At 36.0% G+C, this 18,387-nt stretch overlaps 1 pseudogene; it reads right to left on the bottom strand.

Moving 5' to 3' along the window:
- LOC138379043 (phosphatidylinositol-glycan biosynthesis class F protein-like) overlaps nucleotides 1-18,026 on the bottom strand; it is a 110,623-nt pseudogene extending 92,597 nt beyond the window's left edge.
- Nucleotides 18,027-18,387: the final 361 nt, after the last annotated feature.

Genomic DNA, 18,387 nt, shown 5'->3' with positions numbered 1-18,387 from the left:
ATCATAAGGGAAATGTAAATTAAAACCACAATGAGACACCACCTTACCCCTGTCAGAATTGCCATTATTAAAAATCAAAAAACAGTATATATTGATGTGGATGTGGTGAAAAGGGAAGCTTATACACTGTAGGTGGGAATGTAAACTAGTACAACCTCTATGGAAAACAGTACAGTGATTCCTCCAAGAACTAAAAGTAGACCTACCATTCAATCCAGCAATCCCACTACTGGGTATCTACGCACAAGAAAGGAAGTCATTTTCTAAAAAAGACACGTGCATCTGAATGTTTATTGCAGCACAATTCACAATTGGAAAGATACAAAATCAACCTAAGTGCCCATCAACTGAGGATTGGATAAAGAATATATGATACACACACGCGCATGCACACACACACACACACACACACGCCATGGAGTACTACTCATCCATAAAAAGGAATGAAATAATGTCTTTTGCAGCAACTTGGAAGGAACTGGAGATCATTATCTTAAGCATCTCAGAAATGGAAAAGCAAATACCTCATGCTCTCACTTATAAGTAGGAGCTAAACTAGGGGTATATATGGTCATAAAGTGGTGTAATGGACATTGGAAACTAATAAGAAGAGGGAAGGGTGAGAGGGGTGAGAGATAAAAATCTGTCAGGTACAACGTATACTTTGCTGGTGACATGTACACCAAAATCCTGACTTCAGCATTATACATTTCATCCTTGTAACAAAATAAATAAATAAATAAATAAATAAATCGGAAATGCTGCCCAATGTAATAATTATGAGTGTGGACTCTGAAGCCATACTGCCTTGGTTCAAATCTAGGCTCTATAACTAAGAAACTGATTTCCTCAGTTTCTTCATTTATATAATGGCAATAATGATACGGGTTGAACATTCCTAATATGAAAAATCTGAAATCTTCCAAAATTTGAAACTTTATGAGTACCAAGATGATGCAACAAGTGGAAAAGTCTACACCTGACCTTATGTGATAGGTTGCAGTCAAAATACAATCAAACTTTGTTTCATGGATAAGATTATTAAAAATATTGTATAAAATTACCTTCAATCTATGTGTATAAGGTATATATGAAACATAAATGAATTGTATTTAAACTAGGGTCCCATTCCCAATATATCTCATTATATATATGCAAATATTCAAAAATCTGAAAAAATCTGAAATCCAAAACTCTTCTGGTCCCAAGCATTTTGAATAATGGATATTTGACCTATAATAGCACCTACTTCATGGCATAGACATGAAGATTAAATGATAATGTACATAAATATATATAAAAATAATCTATGACGCATTGTAACACTGTAAATTTTTTCTATTTTTTTATCCTCATTATTGCTGTTACCGTTATAGGAGGGACTTCTCTAGAGCAACAGGGAGGTCAGAGGAGAGTGGAATATTATCTACAAATTTCTAAAAGGAAGTAATTGTATACCCAGTAAAATTATATTTCAAGAAGAAAATGACTGTATATCCAATAAAATTATCTTTCTTAAACAAAAAATAACTTCCTAATCACCTTAAAAATATGTATTATAATATATTAAGCAAAAATAAAATTTACACTGACAATTTCTGTAAATCAATGTTGTATTCTTTTATTGAGATATAATGTATAGTACATAAAATGTGCAGATCTGAAGAGTATAAGTCAATGAGTTTGTCAATTGTATACACTATGTAACTGCCAGCCCCATCAAGAAGAGACATTTCCATCACTCCTGAAAGTTTCCTCATATTACTTTCCAGTCAATCCAGTCATCCACAACCACCCTGGCTCCAATAGTGACAGCCTCTATCATTATTTTTACTTACATAATAATTTCACTCTTGTGTATCTGGCTTCTTTTGCTCAATATAAAGTTTTTGAAACTCATTTACATTTTTGTATGAATCAGTTTCTTTCCTTTTTATTTCTGAGTGGTATTGCACTGTATGAATATACCACAATTTATTCATTTTCCCTATTCCTGGATATTTTATTATTTCCAGTTTTTGGCTATCATGAATGAATAAAGATACTAGGACCATTTTAAAAATACCATATTTTCATTGTACTTTTTCTATGTTGAGATATACAGATACTCACCATTGTGTTATAATTGCCTACAGTTTTCAGTACAGTCACATGCTGTACAGGTGTGCAGCCTAGGAGCAACAGGCCGTACCATCTAGCCCAGGTGTGTAGTAGGCTGTATCTTCTAGGTTTGAGTAAGTACACTCTGTGATGTTAGCACAATGATAAAATCACCTAACAATGCATTTGTCAGACCGTATCCATCATTAAGCCATGCATGACTGTGCTTGTATAGAATCATAGAGGCAGAGAGCTCAGCGACTGTATATGATATATTTCCTAAATTGGGAGTTAAGAGATCTAGGATCTAGTTGGCATTGTCTTACTTCCCCACCCCCACCCACAGTATTGACCTCTGTGGGCTGTCATATTCAAAAGTGTCTCCTAACAAATGTAGTTTGAATGCCTCCTGTGGGTAAGCCTTGGGCTAGACAAAGGAAATCAAGAGTAAGAAAGACTCCTGGTGTGGAAAGTGAGCCAGACAGTCAGTAAGTAAGCATTTAGGCATCATAATGAACAAAAAAGAAAGAAAGGACAACAAAATCAGAGAAAATTTTGATTGCTAACATTGAGTCAAATATTATGCTTTAGAAGACTAGAGATTATTTTTAAATATTTTAATAATAAATTCAAAACATATCTAAATAGACAAGGTTACTTAGATAATAGATCTCAATCCACATAAGAGAAAAAGAAGTTGTAAAATTGTCTTCTCCATTATAAATAGCTCCTAGCCTGGAGGGTTTCATCATCATTTCTTTTTAAATCGTCTAATAGCTGCCATGTAGAAGGAAATTGAAGGAAAATACTAACTTACATTCTACCTCTGAGTATATTTAACTCCACTCAGTAAATGTGTTACTTGTTTCCCGTCTCCCCCAGCAGGTAAGAAAAAGATAGCTCCAATGTGCATTTGACCGTGTTACTTGTCTAACATGGTCATTGTACCAAATATAATAACAAATTCTTAGTTTGCATTTCATTTGATCATTCACAGATAGTTGTATTTTAAACCTGTGTGAGAGAAATCACTCTGTAAGCTCTAAAATATGATATTAACCAGGTGTTTCTGTGATTTTCATCACTATAGAAATAGAGTAATAATGGTACATAGAGCACACTGTTTCCTTTAACCATTGACTTTTCAAGGTCAAATGACAGCACTCTGTTTCACAGAAAAAATGCTGGTATTAGTCTGGGCCCATGAGTCATCCACCCACTTTCTGGAATCTCTGCATTGCCAGGAAAAATCTTACAAAGAAAATTAGTTTTGTCCTTCCTCCTTTTTTCCCTTCCCCTTCCTCCCTCCCTCCTTTTTTTCCTTCTTTCCTTTGCAGACTTCCTATTCTTGCATATTTTGCCCTCCTCCTTCCTTTCCTCTCTTTTCTTAGGAAAAATTAAAGATTCTGTCAATTCACAAAATGTAGAAAAGAAAGAAAAGAGATTGGTTACTGAATAAGCATTAAACCAGATTACAATGTGCATGATAACAAATCAGATAAGGGAATAGAAGGACAGAAAGGAACCCCACTCATTTTATACAGCCAAATATAATAGTTACAATTCATTACATACACATTCTCTAGATTGATGATAACCCATCTTCTTCTAAGAGGACTTGATAATATCCTTTGCTATATATTCTTTCATAGTTCATCCAAAGTTCACCTGGTAATTGAGTTAGCCATTATTTTTAGCTAATAATTTTATCCAAAGGAATAATAAAACTTACCTTTAGGGGAAGCAAATCATTTACATCTCAGAGAAAGGCGCCTAGATTAGACTCCAAAGGTGACAGGAAAATAGGGGCCCTCCCTTAGTTTATGTTTAAATTTCAAAGAGATGGTTTTCAGACACATAAGGGAACGTTTTCTGAGTTGTAAACTGGCAAGGAACTTATCTAGCCTTTACAAAGATTTACATACACATCAAAGGACTAAAGAAGGAGTCACAAACAACAGGTGTCTCATGGGAATGCTCTAAGAAGCCTGGGAGGTCTTTTCCCTTTTGGCAACAGGAAAAATCCAATTTTGTTACTTATCTTTACATTTCAACAAATATTTCCTTAGCCCCTACTATTTGCTAGGCACTGCAACATGTATAGATATATGATGGTTAAATTACTGTAATATAGTATACAAACAATTTGAGAGATTTTTCAGGAGAGTATGATTTACCATGAGGATGGTGATGGAGATGGGAGGATGATCATGGTGATCTCTGGTCTTTTAGCACCAGCTAGTCTGCTTTACTCTACCAGGGTAGGAGCACAAAGAACAAATTGCTGTTTTCTTTTTTAAATGTCTTTTAATCAATAAACAAAAATTATATATATTTATCATGTCCAAATTATGTTTTGAAATATGTATGCATTGTGGAATAGCTAAATAGGGCTAATTAACATATATTACCTCATATACTTATGAGTTCTCACCTTTTGTGGTGAGAACACTTAAAATCTAGTCTCTCAGCAATTTTCAAGAATGTGATACATTGTTATTAACTGTAGTTATGTTGTACAATGGACTTCTTGAACTTATTCCTCCTAACTAAAATTTTGTATCTTTTGACCAACATCTCCCCAACATTCACCCCGCAGACCCCAGTAACCACCATTCTACTTTCTACTTCTATGAGTTCAACTTACTTTTAGATTCTGCATATATGTGAGATCATGTGGTATTTGTCTTTTTGTGTCTGCCTTATTTCACTTAACATAAAAGAAAGTAAATTAGTACAACAGTTATGGAAAACAGAATGGATTTTCTTCAAAATATTAAAAAATAGAACCACCATATAATCTGGCAATCCAGCTACTAGGAATATATCCAAAAGAAAAGAAATTAGTATGCTGAAGAAGTATCTGGGTTTCCATGTTTATTGTAATACTATTCACAATAGCCAAAATAGGAAATCCACCTAAGTGTTCATCAATGGATGAATGGACAAGGAAAATATCGTATACATACACAATGGAATACTATGCAGCCTTTAAAAAGGAAATCCTGTCATTTGCAATGACATGGATGAAACTTGCTGTTTTCTTTGGAGATCTTGGATAAAACAAAACTGCTCCCTTTGTTGTGATATATATTGTATGGTTGAACTAAAAACTTTACATCTGAATGAGGTATGCTTCTATTTCATTAATTTTATCTACAAAGACTTAAAAGGAAGCCTAGGAGAAAATAATGTGATATATTAAGTAGGACCAAAATTAACCACTACTTCTTACCTTGGCTTTTACACTCTATGAATCTATTTGTTGAACTCTTAATGGAAAAAATTGTACCCAATAATCCTCAGGGCTCCTTTTAATTACCTGGCCAAATGGTTTACAGCCTAGCTACTCAAAGTGTGGTTCAAGGACTAGCAGCATTATTTGGGAATTGTTAGAAATGCAGAATCTCAGGTCCACACCAGCTTTACTGAATCAGAATCTGCATTTTTACAAGATCCTCAGGGGATTTTATCCACATTAAAGTTTGAGAAGCATCAGTTTCCAGCACTGGAAAACAAACAAACAAAATAAAATGACAAAAATGGTCCAGAAATGTGGAGGAATTTTTGGAATATAGAAACTAGACAATTATGATGGAACAAAAAGAGTAAATTGCAATCCCGATGAGGAGATAAATGCTGTAGAGTAAGTTATGGCTGGAGAAAAATGTAGAGAAGAACCGGGCATCTTTCTGGGCCTCAAAAACAGACTAAGGGAAAATATGAAGACAAAAGAGAAAGTAAGAAAAGGAAAATCAGTTCCCTAAAGGAGTCAAACACTCTCAAGTTTTCCAGTCCCAGGAAAATTCTTTGTTATGCTGGAAATCATAAGGCTCTGCAGCTAAGCTTCCTGTTTTTTTTAGATAAAATGGATCATTTCCTAGAGAAATGTACATTACCAAACCTGAATGAAGAAGAAAAAGATAGTCTGAATGAATATATTGCTATAAATTATTAAGAAAATAATAAAAATATCCACCTTTCCAAAGGTAACAGGCCCAGGTAGTTTCATGGGTCAGTTTTACCAATCTCATCAAGAACAGAAAATATTTTTTCAGTTTAAACTTTTTTAGAGCATAAAAAGGGATAGAAAGATTGTCAATTTATTCTATCAGGTTAGCATAACCCTGATATGTAAATCTTATAAGATCGTTTAAGCCAGTCTTACTTAGGAAAATAAATATAGACATCCTAAATAAAGTCTTAGCAAAAATACCAGTAAAGTGAAAGAATATAACATCCAAGGATTCATTCCAGAAATGCAAGGATAATTCACATTTAAAACTATACTAATATAATTCATCACATCAACAGAATAATAAGAAAATCATATTACTTCTACTAAATGCTACATTATTTTGACAAAATTAAAAAGAACATTTCCTAATAAAAATGCTTAATAATTTAAAAATATAACTTCCTTAACTTGAGAAAAAATACCTACTAGAAACCTATAGTGAACATCATAGTTAAAATGGAAACTTAAACAACATTCTTATTATAGGTAGGAAGAAGAGAAGAATGCTCATTATCTCCATGTATCTCCATCTGGAAAGTCTAGCCAATGTAATAGGACATTAAATGTAAGAAGTGCTAAAAATATTAGAGGGGAAGAGAAAAAATTATGACAATTTACAGACAATATGAATCCAAGAGAAACAGCCACAATACTAATTAGGAAATCCATAAAGGTAGCCAGATACACTACCACAATACATAATTCCTTAAAACTTTGTTATTAATCAGAAATAACCACTTTAAAAATTCAATGGACCCATATCACCCATCAATACATATTTCTTGAATGAACAATAGCAGAAAATGCTATAGAAATAATATCCCACTCACAATAACAACAATAACTATTTTTAAAAATTTCCCAAGAGTAAGATTTATAAGGAATGTGTAAGATCTAATTTAGAAAGAAATTCTGAAGGACATAAAAGAAAATATAGTTATAGCATTGAAACAATGTCATGAAATCCTTAAGCCTAATCTTTTCACATGTGATAAAAGTAGCTTTTTAATCCCTGGAGAAAGATTGATGTATTCAATGTTATAATAATTGGTTATCCATTTGGAAAAAAAACCAACAACAACAAAGTCATATTCATACTTCCCACCATCCCATTAAAGAAATTTCAGAGCCCCTAAGTTATAAATGCAAGCACACACACATGTACAAGCATATACTATAAGTCTATAAGAAAAAGAAGGACAATTCATGTCTGAATCTCAGAACACATCCATAGGAAAAATATGAAACAATAAAATGACTGATAGATAGAACCATATAAAAATGTTAAACTTTAGCAAAAAAATAAAAGGAACGAGACTAAAGACAAGTGACAGACTTTGAAAAACAATTTGCACCCCAGGTTACAGAATTAATGTCTGCAACATTAAGAAAAACCTTCTTACAATAACTAAGCAAAAAATATCCAACTCAGTGTAAAATTGAGGATAAGTTCTGAATACATTAAAAGACCTAAAATGCAACATAACAATGTATGAAATCTCAGCAGTATTTATGAAAAAATATTTTACATGAATATTCACAATAATATTGTTTATTTAATTCAAAAACCTTAACCTGTAAAATGTACCATTTATTCTCATTATAGAAGGGAATAGCTACCATGTTCCAGGCACTGGTCTAGGTCCTCAAGATATAGCAGTGAACAAAATTAACCCTCCAGAACATACATTTTAAAAGAAAAAGAAAAATCTCTGCCCTTGGGGCTTCTATTTCAGTGTACATACACAGGAGTAAAAAAGCATGCAAAGGCAGCTTACAGAATAATAAAAGTACACTGAACCACATCTACCACTCAAGTTAAGGATTAGGACATTACCAGTACTATAGATAGAGTGTTTTGTGCTCTTGATGAGTGAGCAGTAGCCTGACTTTGTAGTTATCACTGTCTTACTTTTCTTTATTCATCTAACAAATATTTGCTAAGCTATTCTATTTGTTAAACAATGTACTAAGTGCTAGGAATAAATCACTGAGCAAAACCAGCTTAAAAATCTATGCCCTCCTGGAACTTACTATCTAGCAAGGATAGACAATAAATAATAAAGGTAACAAATAAGTGATAAATCCAAGGAAACAGAAAAAGTAGAGCAGGATAAAGGGACTTTAGGAGTGTGAGGTGGTGATGGCAATAATGTGGGCTTCATTAGGATGATGCCATATGAGCAGAGACTTGATAGAGGTGAGGCAATGGCTATAAAGACGTGGCTGTAGAGAATCCCATGCAGAGCAAAAGGCACAAGAGAGGAGTGAGCCTAGGGTATTTGGGGAATGTGGAAAAGGCAGTATGGCAGGAACAGAGTGAGCAAGTGGGTGAATGGTAACAAAGAAAGTTCAGAAACACAGGAAATATTGAATGAGGTGGTGCCATGGTTTGAATGCATCCCCTAAAAGTTCATGTGTTGAAATTTAATTGTGAGAGTTGGGGCCTTTAAGAGGTGATTGGGTTATGAGGGCTCTGCCCTCATGAATGACTTAATGCCATTATTGTGGGAGTGGGTTAGTGATTGCAGGAGTGGGTTTCTGGGAAAAAAAAATGTTCAGCCCACTTCCCTCCCAGTCTCCTGTGCTTGCTTTTACCTTCCACCCTTCTGCCATGGGATGACCCTCATCAGATGCCAGTGTCATTCATGCTCTTGAACTTCCTAGTCTCTTGAACCATGAGCCTAATAAATTTATTTTCTTTTTAAATAACCTAGTCTATAGTATTCTTTTATAGCAACATAAAGCATTCTAAAACAAGTGGACAGATCATGTAGTACTTTGGGTTTTACACTAAGTCCATTGCAGTGTTTTGAACAACATGGCCATTGTAATGTTTTGAACAGAGCAGTGACATAATCTGACTTCTGTTTTTAAAGAACCTCTCTGATTACACTGTAGATGAGAATGGACTATAATGGGCAAGAGTGGAAGCAGAGACTCCAACCAGAGGACTCTTCCAATGATCCAAGTGAGAGACACTATCACAATGCTAGCAACAGACATGGTGAGAAATGGTCAGACTTTGGATATATTTTGATTGTAGATCTAACAGGATTTACTGGAATTTTGGATATGGGCATGAGAGAGAAAGGAGTTAAAGATGACTTCAGTGTTTTGGGCCTGAAATACCAGGATTTTTGCCATCAAGCCAGATGGTCTTGAGGAAGTCCAGGAAATAACACCTCCAAATCTGCCACTTTGTTATGCTGATTACTTCAAACTGGGAAAACTTGGGGAGCACAATTTGCAAGGAAAGGCCTCCTCTAAGCTTCCCTTATCTGAAAGGAACTAATTTGTCCCCTCCCTGGGAATCTCATCAAAGGGGAGATTAACCCACAGGGAAGGAGACATTTCTTCCAGATAGATTTTGTCAAAGGCTAGCACCTATTCTTATGACAATTCCTCCTTGGGACTTTTATTACCTGAAAGAACCTTTATTTTCATAACAACACAACCTTTGTTCATCATGCATTTCTTCCCCTCACCCTCACTACCTCCCCTCAGAAGCCCCAAATCCCTATTTCCAACGTGTTAAGAACTTTAATTATTTGGCCCTTCTGCAAGTCTCATATTTTATGGAACTCCAGTGTGTATGTATATAATTTAAATGGTTTTTCTCCTGTTAATCTGCCTGCTGTTATTTTACTTCATAGACACAATTACTGAATTTTCAGAGGGTGAAAATTTTCTCCTTACCCTCTGAAATAGTCTGGTTCCCTATTGCCTCTCTGGCCTCATTTCTTCCTTCACTCTCCAGCCCCACTGGCTTCTGCTGGTTCTGGAGATCACCAGGCACTCTCCCCTCTTAAGACCCTTGCACTGACTCTTCCCTATGCCTGGAATACTCTTCCCATAAATCTCTACATGGCTAACTCCCTCATCTCCTTCAATTTTCTCCTCACATGTACCTTCTTAATGCAGCCCGTCTTGACCATTTACCAGCTTCCCCAGCAAGCTCTAATCCTCTTCAACCTACTGTGCATTGTTTTTCTCTATAGCACTTATCACCGTGGAACATGCTATGTATTGACTTATACATTTTGTGTCTCATTTATTTTCTGTTTCTTCCTGCTAATACTTAATCTCCACAAAGGCAGAGATCTTTGCCTAAATTGGTGCCTGGAATGTAGACTAAAGTATTCAGTAAATGTTTGTTGAGTGAATAAATGCATGCAGTTGCTTAATCCTCTAATTTTTTCACCAATATATGATACCCCCCGATCCAGGGACCCTTTGTTTTACTCTCTCTGGAAAATAAAACTTCGTAATTTTGTGGGATAGGGAAGAATGCCTTGGACTCCAAACTGCCTTCCAAACAACTTGTAGCCAATCCTTCTTAGTTTAGCATTTTTTCCAACCCCAGATCAGCAGTTCTTGGGACCATAATTTTGGAACTATTTGGAGAGCCTGTGATTTAAATAGCATTAGTTCTCAGCTTGCCCACTGCTATTTTAGGATTTGGCTTTCTGAGATCTACTAAATCAGATTACACTCATTCATCTGCTTTCTAGCTTCTGAAAGTTTGTTGCTGTTATCACCTTTCCTGTTTTCCCCATCTTTGAGTGTTTAAAAAATTCTTTACTATGGTTTTGGTGGAGGTTGGATGTGTAGTGAAGTGCGTAGGTTGAGTTTTCCATTTATATTTGGGAGCCTATTGCAGTATTAAATATAGACTTATGTCTATTAATATGGAAAGACTTCTATGAAACAAAAATTAATTGACCAAAACAAGCAGCAGAACAATATGTGAAGAGTGTGATCCACCACTCACTAACTGAATGAAGTTTTACAAGTTGCTCAACCTTTCAAACCAATTTTTCCATCTGTGAAATGGTAATTAAAATAAGACTTCCTTCCTAGATGGTGAGTAATAAGAGGATGAAAAATCATGTAATAGCTGTTTAGCAAAGTCTGGAATGTAGTAAAAGCTCTCTAAATGCTGTTAGCTTTTTTAATTACTATATTATAACTTTTATTAACCCATTTGTATTTTTTAAACCCCTTATGTTTACTTTTGCATGTCATGTCTGCTAATTTCAGTCCCCAAATTCAGGACTGAATAATTTTCTTTACTTAATAACTGAAAATTATTTCAATGGTGAGCCTTCATGTCAGGTTAAAGCATCATCGTTATATGTGATTACCAACTCACCACACGCTTTCCTGGGCTTATGTATATGTTCCAGGTGACTTAGGTCTGTTCATCCTGCCTCATTCCTGACTATGATACCTTCTCACATCTGCCCACCTTCTGTTCCATGTCTATGCCACTCTTGCATACATGGGAAACATTCTTAGAACCTATATATACTACTCTAGGGTCTTGGGGAATCAGCTTCGGTATCCTACTCAGGAACATGGCTGTTCCATCACAATGACACATGAAATGGCATGGCAAGTCCTGGGAGATTGTCTCAAGCACAGTGGATAGACACAAAATGAGCACAGCACTTCTGTTCCTGCAGGACCTCTAGCTCTAGCTCTCAGATCTCCAAACCCACAGGGGCTTCCATGCCCTGCTTCACTTGAGTCAGGGGCTTGGTTGAGGGCAGGGGCAGGAGGTGAGGGCTCAGGGACCCTTCTTCTCAGGCCTCACCAGCCTGTAAGCTCTCATAACTTCTCCTCCGGCTCTCCTCTTCCCTAAGCCTAGAGAGAGAAACTCATCTAGACTTGAGCCAAAGAAGGTTTTCTCTGAGTTATTATCTTCTTTATATTATGCTTAGAATTAAGTTTCTAAAATTCAAAGGGCAAGACTCTTCTTAGAGAGTCTTACCTTTTAGGAGACAATATATCTAGTAGAAATGAAGGAAGGGTGGGCCCAACCAGAGATACCAATAGCAAAAAAAAAAAATCTGCTAATTTGTCTATCTGTGATATATTTACATCTAAACCTGCTTTGAATGTGTATATTTTTAAAGCCTAGAAAAGCTTTATTAGGTTGTAACCCAAAACATGTAACAAGGTTACCTCCAGAGAAATGGGTATTGTTTAATGAAGACTTTCATTTTTACTCTCATTCTTCTGAATTCTTTGAATGCTTTAGCACACTGATCTCAAACTTCAGTATGAATCAGAATCACTTGGAGGCCTTGTTAAAACTCTGACTACTGGGTCTTAACCAGTAATTTGCATTTCTACCGAATTCTCAGGTGATGCTGACATAGCTATATTACCAAAAGTAACACAGGTTTTCTATAAATCAGTAGTAAATACAAATTATATAAAAACTTTTTTCTTTTTCATTTCAACATATGATGAGGCTACAAATGTTTAGGTTACATATATTGCCCTTGCCTCACCCGAGTCAGAGCTGCAAGCGTGTCCATCCCCCAGACGGTACACATTGCACTCATTATGCGTGTATATACCCATCTCCTCCTCCCCTTCCCATCTGCCCGACGCCCGATGAAGGTTATTGCTATATGTGCACTTAGTGTTGACCAGTTAAAACCAATTTGATGATGAGTACATATGTTGCTTATTTTTCCATTCTTGCGATATTTCACTTAGCAGAATGGGCTCCAGCTCTATCCAGGATAATATAAGAGGGGCTAGATCACCATTGTTTTTTGTGGCTGAGTAGTACTCCATGGTATACATATACCACATTTTATTAATCCACTCATGTATTGAGGGGCACCTGGGTTGTTTCCACATCTTTGCAATTGTGAACTGTGATGCTGTAAACATTCTAGTGCAGATGTCTTTTTTATAGAATGTCTTTTGTTCTTGTGGGTATATGCCCATTAATGGGATTGCTGGATCAAATGGTAGATCTACTTGTATCTCTTTGAGGTATCTCCATATTGCTTTCCACCTAGGTTGTACTAGTTTGCAGTCCCATCAGCAGTCTTCAAGTCTATGATTGTTTTAGTTCCCGCTGACTCTACCCTATATAATACCCCACTCCCTAACGCAACAGTTGTTCATATGATGCTGAGAGAATGGTCATGTGGCATGCCTCTGCCCTCCTCCACACCAGCTCAAGTGTAAGTTGAAATGAACTTTCCCAATCTGGGAAGGGCCTTCCCATAACTGGCCAAAATGGTTGAAATTCATTCTACTGAAATTATCTCTTTTTTGTTATTCTTGGAAATTTTCCACCCAATGTATTTTCAAAAGAGAAACAAAAGTGTGGTGAGGCACCAAGGAAACACTAAAACTTAAAAAAGAGGTTGCTAAAGTGATAGTTTCATTGGATTCTCTACTCACTTCCATCAATGCGATCCATTTTCTCTGGATATTAAATGAACATTTATCAGTTTCCTTTCCTTATCCTTTTTGGGGAAAGGGAGATTTAATTCTCCTCATAGCTGTTATAGCTACCGAATGTTCTTTTAGAACTTTTCAGTATCTTCTGCAGGTGGCATTACTTTTCTGCCTCAGATTCTAGTTTCTTGAATTTATCATATAAAGTAATGTGTGTGGTTTGTGTTTTTTAAAAAGATCTCCTTAGAGACCTGGCCTGGTTTCTACCTTTTATGGCTTTCTCATTTGCCTTTCATGTCTCTGTGCAGTGCTAGATTTGGCTACAACTCTTAAACTTCCTGATTTTTCTATATTCTGGCAGATACAATCTTATTTTGAGGGAATTGCTTCTGTGGATTGATGCTTTTGTGTGATATTTTCCCTTGACTCAGTGAATCTAACCAGTAAACTCACTCTTTTCACACCATTTTATTTGCTTACACAGCCAATTGAGTATTCCAAATATATGGAATATATTCATCATACCAATTTCTTCTTAAGCTTCTCTCCTAGCATAACTGGGACTTTCTGTCACAGGTATTTTCTTTCTATATTAGCTTTCATTTCTGTTTTGTCTGTTCTACTTTTGGGTATGTATGCTGCAGATGTCTCAAGTCTATCTTTGCCTCCTTGCTTATTTTGCAGCAAAAGTGAATAAAAGCATTAAAGTGATGGAGTCTTAATGTGAATGTGTTTTAATTAAAACTTTATACGTAGGCTGATGAGAATGTCTAATTTAGCTGGTTCTATAAACTCCATTATTTTAATCATGACCGGTGAGTGGCATGTTGTTTAAAGCTGGCAGATATAGTCTTTCGAGGCCAATAATAAAGAACCAGGAGAAAGTATTTTTTTAAATCAGGATTTGGCATTAGCACATTTTAGCCCTTTCGAAACTGTTTTCAAGCCCAGCATTTCTTTTCATAGATACTTGTATCAGTTCATTTGGGCTGCTACAACAAAAATATCATAAACTGGATAGCTTACGAACAGAAATTTATTTCTCACAGTTCTGGAGGCTGCAAAGTCTAAGATCAAGGAGCCGGCAGATTTGGTGTCTGGTGAGGACTCACTTTCTGGTTCATAGACAGCACCTTCTTCCTGTGTCCTCACATGGTGGAAGGGGCAAGTGAGCTTTCTTAGGCCTCTTATATAAGGACACTAATCACCTTCCAAAGGCCTCACCTCCTAATACCATCACCCTGAGGTTAAGTTTTCAACATATACCATTGGGGCGGGGGACAAAAACATTCAGACCATAGCAATACCCAGCAGAAATGCAAACATATATTTACCAAATTACATGTATTAGAATATTCACAGTAGTAATATTTATAGTAATCCAAAGACAGAACCTATCCAAGTGCCTATCAACAGCAGAGTGCATAAATTGCAATGCTGTCATATAATGAAATATTATGCAACAATTAAAATGAGCAATCAAAAATACATGTAGTATGGATGAATATCACAAACATAATGTTGAGTAAAATGAATTAGTCACAAAGACAACCAGTCACAAGAGTACATATTTCTACACTTCCATTTAAATGAAGTTAAAAAATAGGCAAAACTAAGGTATGGTTAGTGTTTATCCTCCAGTGGTGGTTACTGTTAGGGGGTAGTTAGTGACTGAAAAAGAGCACAAGGGAGTCTTCTGGGAGCTGGAAATCAGCTGTTTGTTGACCTGAAAACTGTTTATGTGGATGTGCCCAGTTTTGAAATTTGATTAAACTACATAATTATGAAACCTGCCCTTTCCTGTGTGCATACTACACATCAATATAAAGTTAAAAAGGAAAAAAACTATTCTGCACTATTCCCTTTATCCTCTCCTCTTTACCTATTTCCTCCCAAACCTTGTGTTTCTCTTTTTTGGGAAATAATTCATGTTTCTCTCATGTTTCTGTACATCTTCTAAATAGAGGCATTGACATCTTTTATTCTGAATTCTCATTTTAAGGATGTTTGTATAGCAAATAGCCTTGGACAATAGAGATGGTGTCTTTCTGTGGAAGAAGGAATATTTATTTGCTGTTAAGAGTAATAAAGATAATTTTTCCCTCCAGGACAAAGATTGGGCATGTTTGATAGCAACCCTCTTTCAAAGATTGAGATTTGCTAAGCATAATGGTCAATTGTGATGCAAACCCACTTCGTGTGTAGCATTCTTCTGGAATGTTCCATATGCCCCCAGGAGACTTGGAGGGGGCAAGAGAAATCAGCATAAGCATGATGTCTATGCTGTCTACTGTGCTGTGAATAATAAAGTCTTTTGTCTATGATTCAGGAGTCTCAGTCTTCTGCAAACCTCCATGGAACTGTGGCAACCTACCTTGTTAGCTTGTAAGTAAGGTGCTATTTTGGACCCTTCATAGTGCTTGGCCCTCTTCTAGCCTAGCGACCCATTTTGGCTTCAGATACTATAATTTTTAGTTTCACTGTATTATGTGGGCCTGATTATTACAGTAAGTCAATTCCTTGTAATAATAAGCGTATTAGGAAAAATAACAATAGTTAATATTTATTGAGCACATACTATGTGTGAGGCATAACACTAAAAGATATAGAGATGTGTACTGTTACTTTAAAAACTCTCAACAATCCATAAAATAGGTCTTATTTTTTCTTCAGTTTATAAACGAGGAAACCAAGGTTCAGAGGTAAAGCAACTTACCACGTATCACACAGCTAGCAAGTGACTGATTTGGAATTGAAGCCAAGTTGCTCTAACTTCAGAGCCTGTAGTCTCATATCTAAGCCAACTGCATATAACAGTAGGGGCAAGAACCGTGTCTCAATTACCTAGTGTGGTAGAACTGGTTAAAGTGACTATAAACAGGCAAGCTCAAAAGAAACCATTTGCTAAAGCCATTTGTGGAAGCATCACAGCTTCACTGTTAAGAAACCACCACTCATACCAGCATGTAGGTGTTTGTTCTTTCACAAAACATTGGTTCTGAAAAATATTGTTATGTGGAAATAGTCATCTCTAATAGCTTCTTCTCATTACACCCTGGAGTCTCTTAATCGAAGGGATGGTATGGTCCACCAGTCTGACATTTACATTGAAAGTTCTTTCTATTTTAGGGTATACCAAGGAACAGATTAGACTAAATACGCAATAATGTGCAACCAGAGAATCTCCAAGCAGAGCAGATCTTAATATTTAGCTCTCTTCCTTTTTTGTACTATAATATTTTACTATTATCAGGATTTAAAGAACATGTTTGTCTTTGAAAAGAAAAACGGCAAATATCCTAAGTATAATTATTTCGTGTTTCAGTTTAGTTTCTTTGCAACAAGAAACCTGCAAGAAAAAAGGATATCTGTCTGGGTGGTTGTTATATGCCCATCAATAGTTGATGTTAGATGCATTGCATAATTTCTTACTTGGAAATTTGTCAAAGTAACTTAAGGATTTCTTTCTGTGAAAGAAGAAATAACCAAATAAAAAATGAATTTCCAGTGGCTGGGGAAGGACTTGTGAAAAGGATTGCACACACCTCATCTGGGAACAGCTAAGACAAAACCTACCACAGGTCTATCTCTTGTGTGTAAGATACATGCTCTGGTATGTACATGGCTGAGTATACTGCGGCTCTCAGAAATCAGACAAAAAATACATTTATTGAAGGTGAGGAACACATGCCTTATCAAAAACTACTTTCTGTATAAAATAGAATGCAAAATAAGAGAGAGCCAGGTGGTAGCAGAAGCCTCATCTCCACTCTCTCCCCAGGCCCTGTTGCTTGCCTGATTCAGTTAGTTCAGAGAAGTGAGGCAGTGAAGGTTACATGAAGAATCACAAAAGCAAAACATATTTCCACGATGCAGCCTGGCTTTATGGCAACTGAAAGTGGCTGCCTAGTAAAAATCAGCTTAACTAGAATGCTATTTTTTCCCTCCCCATTTATAGGAACCTCTTGTAATTAACTGAATAGGAAAACTGAACTCGTAAAGTTATGAAATTAAAAAAATAAAATAAAACAAAATAAGATAGCAAGTACCACAGCCATCCAGACAAAGGCAATGTAAGTAAAACAAGAAAAAGAGCAGTATAACTCATTTAATTCTATTTTAAATCTTTTTAGTTATAAAATGCAACATGCATACTAAAAAGTGCACAAAGTAAGGATATACCACTCAGTGATTTATCATAAAACAAACACCCATGTAACCACCACCCAGTCCAAGAAATGAAATATTTTTGGACCCCAGAAGTCACCCTCATCTTCCCTCCCTATGTCTATTCTTGTTTTCCCCAAAGGTAACCATTATCCTGACTTTTATGGTAACTACTTCTTTATATTTCATTATAATGTTTCAGTCTACTCATGAATTCTTAAACATTATAGCATAGTTTTGCAGATTTTTCAACTTTATTTAAATAGAATCATACATTTATGTACATTCTTTTGTGCTTAGAATGATGTCTGTGAGATTCGTCCATATTACAGTGTGGACTTGTGGTTTATTTATTTTCAAAGAGTTGAATTACTAGGTCATAAGGAATGTCCATCTTCAACTTTAGTAGAAAATACCAAACTGTTTTCCACAGTGTTTATGGTCTACTTACCTCCTGCAGTGTGAGAGAATGCCAGGCATTTTTTTTTTCCACAAAAGAAGTATAATTTCCAACCAGGGTCACAGTCATCGCGTTATCCCACATTTGAGCAAGGATAGAGAAGGTGAGTTATTAAACATATATAGTCTACATTCCAGAGGAGGAAAAAAGAAGAGAAAAACCAGTTCAGAACTGCAGTTACCACTATAACACCACAAACAAACTTTGGGGGTGGCAGGGAGTCCCCAGGAAGAAGAAAGCTAGAACCAGGGAAAGCATAAAATTAAACCTACCAGAGGAGAGCAGGAGAGGGAGTGGGCAGAAATGGAATGAAACACCCAATCCTAAAAGAGCTGTTAAGTGAATGGGAATGTAGAAAGGACCACCCCTGCTAAGGGCTTAGCAGCCAGGGATACTACTAAGATCACTAACTGCCCCCTGCTGGCCAGGT

Source organism: Eulemur rufifrons, chromosome 30 (assembly GCF_041146395.1).
Source record: "Eulemur rufifrons isolate Redbay chromosome 30, OSU_ERuf_1, whole genome shotgun sequence".
Lineage (NCBI taxonomy): Eukaryota > Metazoa > Chordata > Mammalia > Primates > Lemuridae > Eulemur > Eulemur rufifrons.
The sequence above is the reverse complement of the archived record's forward strand: the minus strand, read 5'-3'. Positions and strand labels throughout refer to the sequence as shown.